The 13,245-nt window shown below is 38.4% G+C and overlaps 1 pseudogene; it reads right to left on the bottom strand.

The window, feature by feature from the left end:
- Positions 1-5,753: 5,753 nt before the first annotated feature.
- LOC102840779 lies at positions 5,754-9,013 on the bottom strand (annotated as a pseudogene).
- Positions 9,014-13,245: the final 4,232 nt, after the last annotated feature.

Genomic DNA, 13,245 nt, shown 5'->3' with positions numbered 1-13,245 from the left:
AAACCTGTCCTTGTTCGTCCTCTGAGGAAGTTTTACTGCCTTGGTTCTAGGGGGAAAATCTTGACCTTAGAAACTTAGGGGAATATTGCATTTCTCTGTGGACATCCAGGGCTCATGTTTGGAATTAAATAAATATGACTGAATAATTTGATGAAAAACAATTTGCTATTAACTGCCAAGGTGCTAGATCTGTTACACTCGGGCCTATAGGGCCTCGAACCTCTGCACAGTCTGCAACAGAAACCCAAGTCTGTCATGGATTATTTTATAGGCAGAGCCATCCTTGCTTTATAAATGATTTGTCACATAATGCCACACAGTCACTCATCTATTCGACAGAATCATTTCATGTGCACGCTCAATGTTGTCATCAGTTATGGACGTTTGAATACAACTGGAGTGTGGATAATTTTGAGTCACCCTTATACATAAAAAGGAGCTTTGGTAGCTTAGTGGTTATGAATCAGCCTCTGCAGTTCGAAACTACCAGCTCTTCCTCAGGAGAAAGATGAGGCTTTCTGCTCCCATAAAGATTTTCAACCTCGGAAACGCTGTATAGGGTTGCTACGAGTCAGAACCGACTCCACGGCATATAACAACAACAACAACATACATTAATAAAGAAAGGAAATCAGAAAAATAGTACCATTTACAATAGCCACCCAAAAGATGAAATACTTAGAAATAAATCTAACCAGAGAATCAAAAGAGCTGTACAAAGAAAACTATAAAACACTACTACAAGAAACCAAAACAGTTATACAAAAATGGAAGTATATTTGCCAGGCTGATGAATCAGAAGACTTAATATTGTGAAAATGTCAACACTACCCAAAGTGGTCTATAGATATGATACCAATTCCTCATTCTTTAAACAAATGGAAAAATGCATCACTAACTTTATATGGAAAGGAAAGAGACCACTGAATAAGAAAAACAGTATGGAAAAAGAACAAAGTAGGAGGCCTCTCACTTCTTGATCTCAAAATCGACAACACACTCAGAGTAGTCAAAACAGCCTGGGACTAGTACAATGAAAATCATATAGATCAATGGAACAAAACTGAAAACCTAGAAGTAAATTCATCCATCTATTGTCTGTTGATATTTTACAAAGGGTGAAAGCACATTAAATGGGAAAGAGATTGTTTTTTCAACAAGCGGTGCTGGCAAAAATGGAAATCCATTTGCAGAAGAATGAAACAAAACTGGCTTCTCACATCATAGGCAAAACTGAACTCAACATGGATTAAGATCTAAGTGTAAAGCCTAGAACTATAGAGATAATCAAGGAAAAGATGGAAACAAACCTACGGGCTCTAAGGTGAAGTGCTGTTGAGTTAGTTCTGACTCATAGTGGCCTGTACAGGATTTCTGAGGCTGTAATCTTTGGTATAAATACATTATCAAACATGACTGAAAACACACAAACTAAAGAAGACAAACTAGCTGGCTTGGACTTCCTAAAAACCAGACACTTATATGCATCAAAAGATTGCACCAAGAGAGTAAAAAGATAACCCAGAGACTGGGAAAATTTTTTCGACAATTACACTTGAGACAAGAGACTAATTTCTAAAATGTTTAGAAAACACTTCAACAAGAAAATGACAAATAATCCAATTAAAAATGGACAGAGAATATGAGCAGACACTTCACCAAAGAAGACATTCAGGTGGCCAACAAAAATATGAAGACATTCTGGCAATAATTAGCTATTTTAAAGAGCTGCACATCAAAGCAAGAACAAGATACTGTCACACTTGTGTTCTGGTATGGCACTGTGGGTTAATGCACTGGACTGTAAAGTCAGTTTGAACCATAAGGTTGTGGTTCAAGCTCACCAGTAGCTCTTTGGAAGTCCTATACAGGATTGCTATGATTCAGAACCAAGTCAATGGCACTTAACAACAACAACAACAATGTTCATCACAGTACTATTCACAATAGTCAAAAGATAGAGACAGTCGAATTGTCCATCAGTGAAAGAATGGTTAAACAAACTTTGGTGCATACACACAATGCTACACCATGTTAAAGAATAATGAATCTTTGAAACACCTCATAAAGCAGATGAACCTGGAGGACATACTGAATGCAATTAGTCAATCACAACAGGATCAATAATGTATGAGACCATTATTATAAAAAGCCAAGAAAATTTTTATGTGAAATTTGTTGTTGTTAGGAGCCATTGAGTCAGTACTAACTCATAATGACCCTATGCACAACAGAATGAGACACTGCCCAGTCCTGGGCCAACCTTGCAATTGTTGCTATGTTTGAGCCCATTGATACTGCCATTTGCCAATCCATCTTACTAGGGGTCTTCCTCATTTTTTCTGACCCTCCACTTTACCAAACATAATATCCTTCTCCAGTGACTGGCCACTTCTGCCAATATGTCCAAAGTATGAGAGACAAAGTCTGGCCATCCTGGCTTCCAAGGTACACTGGCTGTACTTCATCCAACACAGATCTATCTGTTCTTTTGGCGATCCATGGTACTTTCAATATTCTCCTCCAATACCATAACTCAAATGCATCAATTCTTCTATGATCCTCCTTATTCACTGTCCGACTATGACATTATTGAAAATACCATGACTTGGGTCAGGTGCACCTTAGTCCTCAAACTGACATCTTTGCTTTTCAAGATTTTAAAGAAGTCTTGTGCAGCAAATTTACCCAATGCAATACATTGTTTGATTCTTGACTGCTGTTTCCATGAGTGTTGACGATTGATCCAAGTAAAATGAAGTCTGACAACTTCAAACTTTTCTCCATTGATAAGAATGTTTGTTTATTGGTCCAGTGATGAAGAGTTTTGTTTTCTTTTCATTGAGGTACAACCCATACTGAAGGCTGTGGTCTTTGATCGTCATCAATAAGTATTTTAAGTCATCTTCGCTTTCAGCAAGCAAGGCTGTATCAATTGCATATCGTAGGTTGTTAATGAGTCTTCCTCCAATCCTGATGCCATGTTTTTCTTCATATAATCAGGTCTCTTGGATTATTTGCTCAGCATACAGGGTGAATAAGTATGGTGAAAAAATACAACCCCGGTACACACCTTTCCCAATTTTATATCATTTGTTGTTCCTTGTTCTGTTTGAACAACTACCTTTTGGTCTATGTACAGGTTCCTCATGAGCACAATTAAGTGTTCCAGAATATTCATACTTCACATGTTGTTCATAGCTTGTCATGATCCACACAATCATGAGATTTGCATAGACAATAAAGCACAGGTAAATATCTTTCTGGTATTATTCTCTACTTTCAGCTAAGATCCATATGACGTCAGCAATGATATCCCTTGTTCCACAGCCTCTTCTGAAGCCAGCTTGAACCTCTGGAAGTTCTCCGTCAATGTATGCTTGCAGCTGATTCTGTATTGCCTTTAGTAAAACTTTAATCGCATTGGATATCAATGATATTGTCTGATGATTTCTGCATTCCATTGTTTCACCTCTCTTTGGAATGGGCACAAGTATGGATCTCTTCCAGTCAGTTGGCCATATAGTTGTCTTCCAAATTTTTTGGCACAGATGCATGAGTGCCTCAGTGTCATATTACTTTATTGGATGATTTCAATTTGTTTTCCATCAATTCCCAGTGCCTTGTTCTTTGCCAATGACTTCAATGCACCTTGGACTTCTTCCTTCAGTATCATCGGCTCTAGATCTTGAAATGGTTAAACATCCACCATTTCTTTTTGGTACAGTGACTCTGTGTATTCTTTCAATCTTCTTTCTTTATTTTATTTTTGATCTTTGGTAATAATTTTATTGAGATATAATCCAGTTAGTATACAATTCATCCATTCGAAGTGTATAATTCAAAGGTTTGTATTTTCACAGCATTGTGCAACCATCAGCACAATCTTGAAACAACTTGTTTTGTATCACAAATATATTTTAATAAATACATTTAAAAATGTCACAAATCATAAAAAAATTACTCCAATGATGAAATTAACAACCAGAGCTTCTGATGATACAAAACATTGAATAAGATCATGCTACATGTCTGGTCTACAATTAAGTAAGCATCATTGCCATAACAGAGAAGTTGGAGATATAAAGGCGGTAGGACCCATGCACATTTCATCTGTCACATGTCATTAGAATTGAGCATTGCCTCTTCTCTACCTTCTTTTGATGCTTTCTTCATCATTCAGTATTTTCCCCATAGGATCCTTCAGTACCACAAGCCAAGGTTTGACTTTTTTCTTCAGTTCCCTCAGCTTGAGAAATACTGAGCGAGTTCTTCCCTTTTGGTTTTCTAACTCCAGATCTTTGCATATTTTGTTATAATATTTGAATTTTTCTTCTCGAGCTGACCTTTGAAATTTTCTGTTCAGTCTTGTACCTCTTCACGTCTTCCATTTGCTTTAGCATCTCTATGCTGGAAAGCAAGTTGCAGAGTCTCTTCTGACATCCATTTTGGTCTTTTCCTTCTCTCTTGTCTTCTTAATAACCTTTTACTCTCCTCCTGTATGATTGTATGGTGTTCTTTTTTTTTTTTTTTTTCCTTTTTCTTCTAGTTCTTCTTTTTATTTTTAAAGGAAAGATCATTAATTTAAAATTATAGTTGGAAATTTTTTAAAGGTTCCCAGCAATGATTATTTTTGAAATGTATGAGATTTTAAACATCTTATATAAAAGTCTAAAAAACAATTTAGAGTAATAAGTTCTGCATTATCTTTTTAAAAAACCAGATGATTTGTCACATCAAGAAAGTCCAGCTAGACAGAGGACTAGAGTGGAGAGTGAAGCATCCAGCTCATATGAAGTGAGGGGAGATGCACAAGATCACCCATACTTTCAGATAGTACCCATTTGACCTGGCTTCAATGGCTGGATGATCATAACTCCACTAGAGGAAGAAACAAGAGAAAAAAAAGTAATCCAATACAATTTGATGAACTTGACTTAAACTTATGGATATAGTAGCTCAAAAAAGGGAACAAATCTTTACAGAGAGGATCATTCCCAACCCCTTGGTACACAGAGTTGACATGGATGGGCAACTTAGAAATTGGCTACCCAAAATGGGGTGGGTGCTATAAAGGCATAAAGTGACTGGCTTACAAGCTTTCAAGAGGTAGCCTGGTTTCACAGGGTGTGGGGGGAAAGTAGAATCTCCACTGAGTGGTTTCCAACCTGTCTGGATGGGGCTGGTAAAAGGAGATGGCGATAAAACTTTTGTGGTTCAATAGTGAATAATTGCTATCAGGACTGATTGTGAGTGTTGCAAATGTAAAGGTAGATGTTTTGTAACAAAAGGAAGGGAGTGATTGATCTTGCAGTCCAGGAGTGGAGGACCCTGGGACCATCAAGGGAGAAGAGCAGAGAATGGGACCCTATCCAGAGAAGCAGTGACACCAGAGATGGAGGCATGACATGGAGTGATGGAACATCTGGGAATTCTGGACTCAGGGAGGGAGAGGGGCTGCGTGCTGATGGCCAGGGTCAGGTTTGCGGGGTGTACTCTTTGGCTGTTTGAATGATTAGATATTCCTGAGTGCCTCAGTGTACATCCAAAATAATAACAACAGAGGGAATGGAAGAAATGCTGTCGTTTGATGATTAATGGAGGGGCTTGTAATCATTGCAGTGAAACGAAATATGATAGGATGAATGTAAAGCTGATGTTCTCCCATGTAAACTATCACTCAATTCACAATAATAACTTTAAAGAACAAACAAACAAAAGAGAAGGTCTGGCTAATTATCACTGTTGGCGCCTCAGTCATCCTCAGAACCGCTGTTTCTCCTTGTGGGGACAGAGCACCGCATCCATGACAGTAACGTGTCTTCTTATGGTTTTTTGGGGGGTTTCCTCCAGCTCTGTCTTGATTGTTCCAGACTCAGAAAATTTCCACTCCAACTCATCTCTTGTCAGGTTCATGCCACAAAACACTGGAGGGCCAATAAACTTAGCTTTGATATCTCCTACAAGAAAAACAAATATTGTGGGCAGGTTCCTATCAGGATAATTGGGGATGCAAGTTGTTGAGATGGCTTTGATAAATTTAACATCAGGAAACTTTCTTGCAAGTCCAATGAAGTATTGATTTATCAGAGCACAGAGGGGGATCCCTTGTTTGTAAAGGTGCAAGATTACCCACAGGCCCTCACCAGTTTTCAAAATTTCTTAATCCTTTCCTGAGATCTCCAAAACTTCTCCAAACTTATTCTTCAGTTGATTTGCTTTCCACTCAGCCAGTCTTGCTGCCTGTACATCTCAATAGCACATTCATCCTCCTCATTAAATTCGTCTTCATTATCCTCCAGCTCTTCCAAAGTCATCTCTTCATACGTTTTCACATCTGACTGAGAAAGGATTAGCAGCTCCTCCTCTTCTGCTTTCTTTTCCATTTCTCTGGAATTTTCCTTTGAAGGCAAGATTTCCTTTATGTGTAAGATGTCATTCCACTCGGTGCATGCCTTGGGGGTCCTGCATTATTTTGAATCTCTCAAGCCGGGCTAAACGATGCAGCCTCCTCCCCTCAGCTCTTTCCCACGCACATGTGCAGCCACCGCCCTGCCTCTTTTCCCTGTCCGGCCTTAATCCCACCCTCTAGAAGCGAACTAGGCAGAGCTAGAGACGAATCCGAGGCCTCCGAGCCTTGTATGTTCTTGATGTCCCACAACTCTTCTGGTCTTCTGTCTTTAGTGTCTAATACATTGAATCTGTTCTTCAGATGATGTCTAAATTCAGGTGAGATATATTCAAGGTCATATTTTGGCTCTCATTGATTTGTTTACATTTTCTTCAGCCTGAATTTGCATATGAGAATGTTAATTAAGCATTCTTTAATGGCTACCAGGGGTAGAAGGGAAGGTGGAGTAATTCACTGACTAGAGGATAGGTACATGTTAACTTAGGGATGGAAAGTCAATATGTAACAAAGAGAGGTTGGCAGAAGAATGATGATGGCAGGGGTACACATAGGGAGGAATACAAGAGCTAAAGAAATAATGTTGTTAAGTGTCATCGGTGTGGTTCTGACTCATAGCAACCCTGTGTGCTTTCTGAGGAGGGGTTGGTGGGTTTGAACAACCACCTTCAGTTCAAATCGGTCCAGTACTTATCCTACAGTGCCACATTAAAACTCCTAAAGGAGTATAGGTTAACACTATTAGATACACAGTTCTGCAATAATAGTGATCTAGCACTGAACTGCAAGAGTGGTTTGAACTACAAGGTGAGCAGATCAAACTCACCAACCACTCCTTGGAAACCTTATATCGGGTGGCTATGAGTCAGAACCAACTCAATGGCACTTAATAACAAAACAACAACTTGGGTATATGGGTGCCTTTGAGTCTGTTTTGACTCATAGTGGCCCTATATTGGGTTTCTGAGGCTGTAAATCTTTATGGAAACAGAAAATCTTATCTTTCTCCTAGGCAGCAACTGGTGGATTTGAAGTGCTGACCCTGTGCTTAGCAGCCCAGCTCACAACCCACTATGCTACCAGAGCTCCTTTTAAGCCTACAGCACCTGGTATTCCTAGGTGGTCTCCCATCCAAGTACTAACCAAGCCCAACCCTGCTTAGCTTCTGAGATCAGATGAGGTCAGGTGCAGTCAGGGTGGTATGGACAGTACATAGTCTGAGTGAGTATGGGAGGGAGACTGGGAGTATACCTACAAACATATAATTAAGGTTTGACAGAGAGTATTTGTACATGAGCATTTACCATTACCAAACACTTTGAGGGAATGTGTTGCCAGGCCTGGGGGCTCAGGACCATAATCTAGGGTCAGTTGGTCAGTTGTCATAACATAGTTCACAAAGACAATGTTTTACAGTCTACTTTTTTTAAAACCTGGGTTTTAAAAAGGCATCAGTGGCTGTCTAAGGGGCAACTATTAGTCCTACCATGTGTGAAAGAAAAAAAGAGTGATGAAAATTGAAGCTGCTTGGAAACAATTTGTCCAGTCGACTACTGGACCATGTGAACATCCGTCTCCACAACCCTTAGACAAAAAGAACAAGATGGTGCCTGGCTACTCCTAGTTATTGCTTTGAAAGGAGTCCCATTAGATGGTCCTGGATAGAGTATGAGAAAATGTAGATGAAAACTAAAAATTATGAAAAAAAAACAGGCTTACTGGTCAGAAAGAGACTAGAGGAACCCAGGTCTGTGACCCTTACTCACCGTTCAGGTCTGGAACTGAACTCATCCTTGTGGCTCAATTTTTAGTCAAGCAATAGCTGTGTAAGGGGGACAATAACACTAGTGAGGTGTGCACACCATGGAATGGTCAAAGAGTCAAGATCTATAGCACAGCTTTTACCTAAAGATAAAATTCAGAAGGGTTGGGAAAGAAGGAAAAATGGAAACCAGAATCATAGGGCAAAAGTGGGATAAGTGAAGTTACACAAGTGATGTTAATTGCAATAATTGAAATGAAATGAAGTATATGATTAAAATGAAGTATAAGAACTGTTGAGTGTAAAACTCCATGGTCTACTCTGTAAAGTTTGTCTCAAGTCACATTTTTTTAAAAACGGTTCCTGAGATAGTTTCTATATTCAGGAGGGATATATAATTGGCTCTTGTGGATTTGTTTAAATTTTCTTCAGCTTTGTCCTGAACATATGAGCAATTGATGGTCTATTTCACAGTTAGCCCCTGACCTTGTTTTGACTGATGATGTTGAACTTTTCTATTGTCTCTTTCCACGGTTGTAGTTAGGTAAATGTTTGCATATTCTGTTTGACAAAGCCTACGTGTATAGTTGTCATTTATGATGCTGAAAAAAGTATTTGCGCTGAAGAAGTCATTAGTGTTGAAAATTCTATCATGTGATCTCCAATGTCATTTATATCACCAAGGCTGTATTTCTAACTACTGATCCTTCCTCTTTGTTCCCAACTTTTGCATTCCAATTACTAGTAATTATCAAAGCATCTTTATTTCATGATTGATCAATTTAAGACTGCAGAAGTTGGTCTAATTCTTCAATTTCTTCATCATTTATTGCTTACTGCATGGTTGTAAAACAGTGATATTAAAATTCCATCATTTGTGTTTATATGTTGACTGGATTAATTTTTATAAGAAGATATACTCAACTACTGTTTGGTTACCTAGTAATGGAGTTCAGATTGGAAAACAGGATAAATAATTGATTTTTCTTTTTATTTATCCAATGCTCAAATAAACAGTTCTCTCTCACTTTCAGGAGGTAGCCAATTTAGTTTTTAAAAAGTATCACTAAGAACTCAGGAATTCAAGACATTTCATCATTTCAATTCATTGTAGTTCTTATCTATATCAATGCCTCAATTAATTCCATCTTTGGATAACAGAAGCCTCTTGTAATTGGGTCCTGAATAATTTTGACATCACCTTAGTGCTTTGATAACTTCTTTCTATTTGGTATGTCAAAATGTTCCTGGTTTATTCTCATTTTGTGTGTTTCCTGTCCCAGATTTGGAATCAACACCCCTACCCCCACTGCAACCTCAATTTTCTTCAATGCAAAACTGCACTTCAAGACCACAATGTGAGTTCTAGGTATGCTCCTAGAAATATTAGTGTTTATATTGAAAGATTAAATATCTCGCTAGTTTAGACTCTTATTTACCATTAAAATTCAGTACTGCAGGGTTTTCTCAATGATTCTTGGTTCATAAAGATGCATGGAACCGCAGAAACAAAATATTACATAATAATTGATTTTCTTTTAAGGGGATACTGAATGGACCAGGGTTGTATCTTTTCACCATATTTATTCAACCTGTATGCTGAGCAATCATTCCAAGAAACTGAATTATATGAAGAAAAATGTGGCATCAGGATTGGAGGAAGATTCATTAACAACCTGCTGTATGCAAATGAGAATCCTGGTGTGGTGCTGTGGGTTAACGCACTGGACTGCAAAGTTATTTGAACCGCATGGTCAGTGGTTCAAGCTCACCAGCCACTCCTTGGAAACCCTATTCAGGGTCACAATGGCATTTAACAACAACAACAATATATACAGATGATACAACCTTGCTTGCTGGAAATGAAGAGGACTTCAAATACTGATGAAGATCAAACACTACAGCTTTCAGTATGGAGTGCACCTCATTGTAAAGAAAACAAAAATCCTCACTGCTGGACCAATTAATAACATGATAAATTAGTAACATGAAAAATTGAAGTTGTCAAAGATTTCATTTTGCTTGGGTTCACAATAGATACTTATGGAAGCAGCAGTCAAGAAATCGGGTAACATATTGTATTAGGCAAATCTGCTGCAGAATACATATTCAAAGTGCTAAAGAGTGAAGGCTTTGAGGGCTGAGGTGTGCCTGACCTAAACCGTGGTATTTTCAGTTGTCTCATATGCATGTGAAAGTTGGACAACAGATAAAGGAGACCATAGAAGAACTGATGCATTTGAGTTATGGCATTGGCGAAGAATATAGGAAGTATTCTATCACCAAAGATAATGAACATTTCTTCCACTCCAAGGACTGCTCTTATTGCCCTATTGTAGCCACAAACCCTCTCTCCTGCTCTCAGTCTATTCTCAGCTCCTGGAAACCACTAATCTATTCTACGTTTCTATAATTCTGTCATTTCAAGAATGTTTTATAAATGAAACCATATAGTATGTACTCTTTAGGATTAACTTTCTATTCAGGATAGTTTTATTGAGATTTATCCAAGGTGTGTATTTTATTGCTGAATTATGTTTGTTGTGTGGTTAGCCAAACTTTTTAAAACTATTCACCCACTGTAGAACATTTGGGCTGTTTCCAGTTTTAGTTTATTATGAATAAAGCTACTATAAACATCAGTGTATACGTTTTTGTACGAATCTAAGTTTTTGTTTCGCTGGGATAAATACCCAAGAATGTAATAGCTAGATCACATGGTAGGAGCATGCTTAGTTTGATAAGGAACTGCAAAACTGACCTTGTGGTTAGCAGTCCAGTGCTTGTCCTACAGTGCCACCTCAGGACAAGGTCTCATTCCTCACAAAGTGGACAGTGGTGGTTCAGTGATAAGATTCTCATCTCCTCTGTGAGAAACTTGGGTTCTATTCTCAGCCAATGAACTTGTTGCACAGTCCCCATGCACCTGGGCACAGCCACCATCCATTTGTCCATGGAGGCTTGTTTGCTGTTATAATGTAAACAGGTTTCAGTGAAACTTCCCAACTAAACTGGCCTACAAAGGAAGACCTGGTGACTATTTCCAAATATCAGTCAATGAAAGTCCTATGGATCAAAATGAAATGCTCTGCTATTGATCATGGGGATAGGTAGCACAGAGCCAGGTAACATTTCATTACATTGTGCACGGGGCACCAGGAGTTGAGGCTGATTTGAGGGTCGTTAACACAGCAACTAGGAGTCCTGGTGTGGCGCTGTAGGTTAATGCGTCAGACTGCAAAGTCATTTAAACTGCAAAGTCAGTAGTTCAAGCTCACCAGCTGCTCCTTGGAAACCCTATACAAGGGTCGCTATGGGTTGGAATAGACTCGATGGCACTTAACAACAACAACACAGCAACTATTCCTCACAAGTGATGTATAGATACTGCACCATAATGTATAATCTCCAAATGACTGCACTTGAAAACTACATCAAAAAACCCACAAATGATAAACATAGTTTGCTAGTCACTAATGCTGCTCCTCAGAAACCTTATGCAGGGTCGCTATGGGTCAGAATCATCTCAGCACTTAACAACAACAAATGTACAATAACGCCCACTGTCAGGATGGCCAAGTGGTGTAAGGCATGGAGTTCAGATCACATTTTCCCTTGGAGGCGTGGGTTCAAATCGCACTCAGGACAGACCAAACTTTGGAGTCCTGATGTGGCACTGTAGGGTAAGTATCTGACTGCAATATATTGGCTTGAATTGCAAGGTCGGTGGTTCAAACTCATCTGCAGCTCCTTGGAAACCCTACTCATACAGGGTTGCTATGAGTCGGAACCAACATTAAATATGTAACTGCAAGTCCTTTCAAGATACTTTTTTCTTCTATATTTATGGTCTAGGGTACTTCCAGCTAATAGAATAAGATTGTCAGGTACGATGAAACGAGCATGTGCTCGTAGACCCAGATGGATGTGAGGTTAAATCTGAACAATATCAGTTATTGGCAAAGACCAGAATTTCTGCTGGTCTTGTTTCTAATTTTTGTAGTTGAGAATCATTCTAAACAACCTAAATGACCCAATAGGATTATTAAGAGAGTTAAATGACATGTACATATACAAAATATAAGTATAATATATACAAAGTTTCTGATATAGAACAGGCAGTCAATAATCTATTTCTTTATCTTATAGGATCGAAAAGGAATGGACAGTGTTTCATTTTGTTGTACATGGGATTGCTATGAGTTGGAACTGATGTAACAATACCTAACAATAACATGGTATTCTTATTTTCCTAAGGAATACATTCCCCAGGCTTATTTAGACATTTTGCTTGTGTTTGTAGGTGTTTGTTGCAGAGCATTTCTTTTCCAGAAGACTTGAAAGTGTATGTATAATAGCAACCATATATACAGAAATATTCAAAAGCAGTTGGTGTAGTTTGCTTTGAGAATTATTACTAATATTGGAGATAGATATTAATGTAAATGCCCTATAGTAAATGCTTGGATTATTCACTTTTACTTTAATATCTATCTCCAATATTAGTATTAATGCCCATTGGCAAACTACATAGACTGCTTCTTAATATTTCCTTATATATGATTGCTATTATACATACTCTTTCAAGTCTTCTGGAAAATAAATGCTCTGCAACAACCACCTACAAACACAAACAAAATGTCTAAATAAGCCTTGGAAATTTATTCCTTAGGAAAATAAAAATAGGCATTAGTGAACTGAAATGGACTGGTATTGACTATTTTGAATCTGACAACAGCATGGTTTACTATGCTAGGAAAGACAAACTGAAGAGGAATGGTATTGCATTCATTGTCAAAAAGAACATATCCAGATCAGTCATGAGACACAACGCTGTCTGTGATAAGATAATATCCATGCGCCTACAAGGAAGACCAGTTAATACTACTAGTTTTCAAATTTATGCACCAACCACTAAAGACAGTTGCCGGGGACTTGCCTCGACATAGTTGTCACGAGTGTTTGGTTCACGAGGAGGGGAGATCTAGCGGCAATAGGGATAGCGAAAGAATACACAGACAAACAGAAGAAGGGAGACAATGAGGCACCCCAAAGCCAGGGTGGATACATCACT

This window comes from Chrysochloris asiatica, unplaced genomic scaffold (genome assembly GCF_000296735.1).
Source record: "Chrysochloris asiatica unplaced genomic scaffold, ChrAsi1.0 scaffold00214, whole genome shotgun sequence".
Lineage (NCBI taxonomy): Eukaryota > Metazoa > Chordata > Mammalia > Afrosoricida > Chrysochloridae > Chrysochloris > Chrysochloris asiatica.
The sequence above is the reverse complement of the archived record's forward strand: the minus strand, read 5'-3'. Positions and strand labels throughout refer to the sequence as shown.